We start from the raw sequence: 6,151 nt of genomic DNA on the forward strand, positions 1-6,151 counted from the left end.
GGCTGCCGCCTGAGGGGGTCAGGGGCAGAGCAGGCAGGAGACATTCACATGCCCCTCCCCGCATCGTTGCTCCATCCTGCTGCTCCTGGGACCCTCCCAGGGGTTGCACTTGGCAACGTGTCATTCACCTGGGGCAGCTCCACTCACTGCAAGTGGTTCCCTATCCCTGCTGTTGTTGGCGGCCGAGGAGAGACACATGCAGCCACGCTGCTGGCTGTCTCCTACAGGCACCGTCCCCGCAGCTCCCATTGGCTGGGGGAGAGGGACCGAGATACTATCATTAGTTGCCGGGCAGAGTCAGCCATGGAGGCAGCGTCACTAGTTGCTAGGAAAAGTCAAGGGAGCGAGGGAAAATGGTGGGAAACAGGCTGGGAGGTGGTGTGAACACCATTTTCAGTGACATTATTGGCCCACTGGGAGGATTTGAGGACTGGCACTGGCCCTAAGGTAAATTGAGTTTGAGACCCCCGGTCTTCTGGGTGGTGGTCTGCTTTGGCTAAGCCTCTAGATTTTCTTAAAAGACTCTGTCCAAGTGACAGTAGCTCTTGGCAGTTTTCTTTTAATTGGAACATTGGCCACAGTGAATGTGACCCAAAATGTCTTGTCTGCTCCAAGATCATCCCATAATTCCATAAACTGGAGAGCTGCTCAGGTTCAATTATGGAAAGTATTGATTAGCAGCTTCACTTTTTAAATGTTCTTCTTGCAGAATAGTTTCAGGTTCAAGTTGGGATTTGGGTGATAGCATCACCTAGCACTACAGTATCAGGAGGCTAGGGGAAAGAAATTCTTAATTTGCACTATTAGGATTTTAGCAAATGGCCTTGCCCTTGCCAGACCTGAAGTATTAGAATACATTTGCTGAGGCAAAACAATGGCACTCTCTTTTTAACACTAAGCCAGTGGCACCCTGGCCAGTGGCATCTTCATTTGCAGGCTGTTGGGGCCTGCCTGTGAATTCTGATCTCTATAGCAAGGTTTCTCAAACTTCAGTACATCATGACTCTCTTCTGACAACAAAAATTACGACATGACCCCAGCCTGAGCCCCCCACCCGGGGGCAGGGAGGAAGCAAAGACAAAGCTTGAGGGCTTCAGCCCTGGGCAGTGTGGCTCTGATTTCTGCTTCATCCCCAGAGTTCTGTGGGAGCCCATATTTGCATCTCTATGGTTGTGCTAAATAGGTAGGGAATACCTCCTTACTCTGTGTCCTCTTTCTGGAGAGAGCTCTGCACAGTTATTTTCCAGTTAAAGTACCAAGGTGGTTAACAGTGGGCAGAAGGTCCTAAGTTGCCTCCCATCTTGATTTGTTTCCACAGGACTGTGCCCGTAGATTGGTAACTTCCATTTATGCTACTGCCACAATCTCCCCCCATGGTGAGGGCTTGTCTACACACACATCTTGCACCAGTATCATTGACACTGAGTTAGTTAAAGCCATACAGTTATTTCAGTGGGATGTATTCACACTGCTGTGCTTATGCCATAGTATGGCACAATCCTTATATGCCTGTAGCAGCACGCTGCACTGATGTGAGCAGTGCAGTGTGGGTGGGTATCCCAGGGTCCCTTGGACCACCTGAGCAAGGAAGTTCAGAAAGGTTGCCAGGCAGGTCAATAGAGCTCGCTCCAATAACCAACATTTCTCCCCGAGTTTCTTTCGTTAAGGACCCAAAAGGGAGTGATGGGTGAAATAGCCTGTCCTCTCATTATTTTGTCCACCAATTAGACCTAGTTTGCAGCCCACTAATTTTAGTTCATTGATTTCCAGTTCCACGCTGTTTTTGTTTACCAGGCACGATCTTCCCATCGTTATCTCCTGTTTGTAGTCCTTGAATAACAATGGCAATCCTTTTTGTTTGGACTAATTTGGTTTTTGTCTCGCTTTTGCACCTTTTCCCATCCATATTTGTCGTTACAGGTTATTGTGGTGTTAATCTTGGGGTTTTCTGCTGTTTAGGGTGACCAGACAGTAAATGTGAAAAATCGGGAAGGGGGTGGGGGGTAATAGATGCCTATATAAGAAAAAGACCCAAAAATCGGGACTGTCCTTATAAAATCGGGACATCTGGTCACCCTACTGCTGTTATCATTTGATGGTTATTGTCGAGCTTCCCATCATTATCTCCTATTTGTTGTCTTGCCTTCGGGGGTGCCTGCCTCACCTCTGAGGTCGTCAATGCTGCTAACATGTTTGGCATCGAATACAATGGATGTTTTCTGATTGTCTCCTGGTCTTTCCAAGTCTCTCCCTTTTTCTTGACCATCTGGACATTTGTGATGGCTTTCACACCTTATCTTTTCCTGATGCATGCATTCCTCATTCACACAAACAATCTCTTACAGAAACCTTCAAAAGTATACAGACAGCAGTATTTTATATTCAGCAGAATACATTGTAAATCAAGCCTTGCTAAATCTTATAACTAAAACAATTCACATTGGGGCTTCAGGCCCTCAGCATTCCTCTAATCTCCTTAACATAGACACCATACAAGATCCTGTCTCTTACTTTCTAAACCTTAAAACAATAAATGTATATTTAACTAGAGTGCCTAATTTGTAATACATATAGGAAACCATAGTAGACATTATAACTTATCCTAAAACAAAGGGTGACGATAATCAGTCATAAGGATTGTTCTGGTCTGTCATTCCTTTCTGCTATTCAAAAAGGATGGCTGGCAGGAAGAAATCAAATCATACATTAATTCTCATAGTACAATTATAAAATCCTGCTCCTACACCTAGTCCTCACTGAACACTGACAAAGGCCGTAGCTGCAAACCAGTCTAGCTCACCCGTGTGTTAGAATTGTTAAAATAGGGATTAGATTTATAGAGATATGTTTGGACTTTATGAAATGCTTGTGAGTTGCTGCATTGCATCAGTTTCCCATGTTATACGAAGTGTTCACGCTGTAACTATAAAAGGGCTTGCTATGAAACTGGAAACCCCCACAGTCAGGAGAGAAGCATTGCCAAGTGTGAAATACTGCCACAAGAGTTGTCATCTCCTGCCCAACAGAAGAAGACCAATAGACAGCAGACAAACCATTGTGGAACATCAGTGGATAAAATACTTTGTTGATTGTTTCCCCCACACCCATGAAGATTGGACATGCACCAATGCTGGTCCTATCGCATCTTGAACTCTGGGGAAGGGAATAAAAATCCCTGTCAAGAAGAATGTGTCATCCCTACGCTGCTTTGACTTCAGGGAGAGAATAAGATTTTTAAGCATAAGCAAGGGATCTCTGGCTGTTTAGCTGAGGTTAGCCCTAAAGGACATAGAGAGTTTGGGATATTACAGCAGCTGCTATTACTTTTTGAAACATAAGCCTATAACTCATGTGTTTGTATGTGTTTACCTTATTTAACCTTGTAAATAACTCTCATTTCTTTTTTAAGTTAATAAATCTTTAGTTTATTGTAAGACTGGTTACGTTGTCTTTGGTGAGAGATCTGAGGTACAATTGACCTGGGGTAAGTGATTGTTCCTTTAGGACTGGGAGTAACCTAAGTCTTGTTATGATTTTTGGTGTAAGGGACCATCTATCACAGCCGACAAGTTTGCCTGGGTGGCAAGATAGACTGGAGTACCCAAGGAGACTGTCGGTAGCTCCATGGATAGGTTACTACAGTGCTTGAAGAGTTCATTCTTGGTTGGAGAAATCTAAGTATAGAACTCATACCCAGATTGGGGTTTGTGCCTGGTTTGTAAGAGTCTGCCCTAAGGTTGGTACTCATATTTGTGAGCTACTCCAGCCAACTTGACAAGTGTAGTATGTTAAATTAATCACTTTTAAGAGTGTTGGCAGGAAGACAGTATTATATATCAATATATTTAATGTTTTAGAGCTTCCATAAAAATATTCCCCCAATAAGTGAAGTACCAGGACAGTAAAATACGTTAGGAATTGTGCATTCAATACTCATGGGAATAGAAGGGCAAAAGAACAGGGGATTTGCTGTTTTGGCTGAGTATGAGTTCACAGATTGTAGTAGTATGAAAACCCTGATTTATTTACAGCTAAGTGTTGGTCACAGACAATGCCAGAGTGACATTAGCCCCACTGAAGACAATGCACTTCTGAAAAGTTACAGCTGTAATGTCACAGGAATAAGTGCACTGCTAATCAGCCTTAGGACAGTGAAAAATCAACCCTTTTTCATTTGCAGACCCTTCATAAGTTTCAAATGGAGGTGCGGAGCCCTTTGGAAATCTTAGCCAAAGTCTGTGGACTCCCAGGGGTCCACGTACCACAGGTTAAAAACCACTGCCTTCAAATATTGGTGGGAAGGGAGCTGCCTCTGGTGAAATCCACATCTGCCTACAATTAGAGATGGCATCATACGATAAGCTAAAACAAGAACTTTGAATGATCATTTGGAAATTACAAAGATATGTAAGAGAACTGCTTGGAAATCAAAAGCAACTCAAATGCTAAGGGAAATTGAAACTAGTGCCTCTCTCTAAAATGGAGAGGATCTTGGAGATCTTTTCCCTTCATGTATTCATTCTTTTTCGTTGAAACCTCCGTCCCTCCTCTGCCTAATTTTGGAGGTGAGTGTCCTAACCACTGAGCTCTTGGCTATTTGGGCATTGTGTCTGCCTTGCTGGTGTTTTTCATGAAAATTTTGGAAAGGTCTCAATTTTGTGGTTCAGCATTGGACCAAAAACAGATTTTGTAACCTGTAAATATATTGCAAAACAGAATTCTTGTTTTTCGGCCAGTGCTAATCACCGATTCATTACAATATATCTTTCTGAAACACCATTCAAGAGAACATTTAGACTTTACAGTTCCATGTGTTCACTGAGTGCCGGTTGTGTATTGGGTGGTGGTGCCTGTCTCTCTCCTTTTTTCTTTTATATAAATACAATAATTTTCCATCAAAAATAATATTTCATGTTAAAAATGATCCAACTGCATAGAAAAGATGGACACTATAGTAAGATAGATGGGACTGAAGCAGGGGTGGGTAAACTACGGTCCGTGGGCTGGATCCGGCCCGCCAGCTGTTTTAATTTGGCGCTCAAGCTCCCTCTAGGGAGTGGAGTCTGGGGCTTGCCCTGCTCCGGAGCTCCAGCTGGGGAGTAGGGTCGGAGGCCGCTCCACACGGTTCCTGGAAGCAGTGGCCTTCCCCCCTTCAGCTTCTACTCGTAGGGGCAGTCAGGGGGCTCTGCTCTGCACGCCGCCCCTGCCCCAAGTGCCACCCCTGCAGGTCCCATTGGCCAGGAACCGCAGCCAATGGGAGCTGCAGGGGGGGTGCCTGCGGCTGGGGCAGCGTTCAGAGCCACGTGGCTGCACCTTCACATAGGAGCTGGAGAAGGGACATGCCGCTGCTTCCGGGAGTCGCTTAAGGTAAGCGCCGGCCGGAGCCTGCACCCCCTGTGCCTCTCACCACACCCCAACTCCCTGCCCCAGCCCTGATCCCCTTTTCTGCCCTCTGAATCCCTTGATCCCAGCCCGGAGCATCCTCCTGCACCCCAAACTCCTCATTCCCAGCCCCACCCCAGAGTCTGCACCCCCATCCGGAGCCCTCACCTCCCTCCCCCGCACTCCACTCCCCCGCCCCAGCCTGGAGCCCCCTCCCGCATCCTGAACTCCTCATTTCTGGCCCCATCCCGGAGCCTGCACCCCCAACCAGAGCCCTCACTTCCTCCCGCACCCCAACCCCAATTTTGTGACCATTCATGGCCCGTCATACAGTTTCTATACCCAGATGTGGCCCTTGGGCCAAAAAGTTTGCCCACCCCGGACTGAAGGATACAATGGCAAAGCAGGGAAGTGGGACAGAGACAAACTTTAAAGTGGAAAAGCTTTTTGAAGCAAGCATGTTTTTTTCCTGACCCTTTAATTCTTCATTTAGAGGAAGCAACTCAAGCCTCCCTTCATATTAGGAGGTCTCCTGATTATGCTACCTGCTGTGCTCCAACTCCCCTCTTTTTTACCAGTTATTTGTTTTATTTTTACAAGCTCTGTTTCCGTGTCTGCAATATTTGATTAACTGAAATTGTAATGATGACAAGTTCTGGAAGTGAACAGCTCTATTGTCAACTGTCATTGTGTTGATATCACAATTTTCATTCTGTTGTCATTTAACTTAACCTACTACTATAAGTCACATGACAATACACTCAGTCTC

This window comes from Trachemys scripta, chromosome 11 (assembly GCF_013100865.1).
Source record: "Trachemys scripta elegans isolate TJP31775 chromosome 11, CAS_Tse_1.0, whole genome shotgun sequence".
Taxonomy (NCBI): Eukaryota; Metazoa; Chordata; order Testudines; family Emydidae; genus Trachemys; species Trachemys scripta.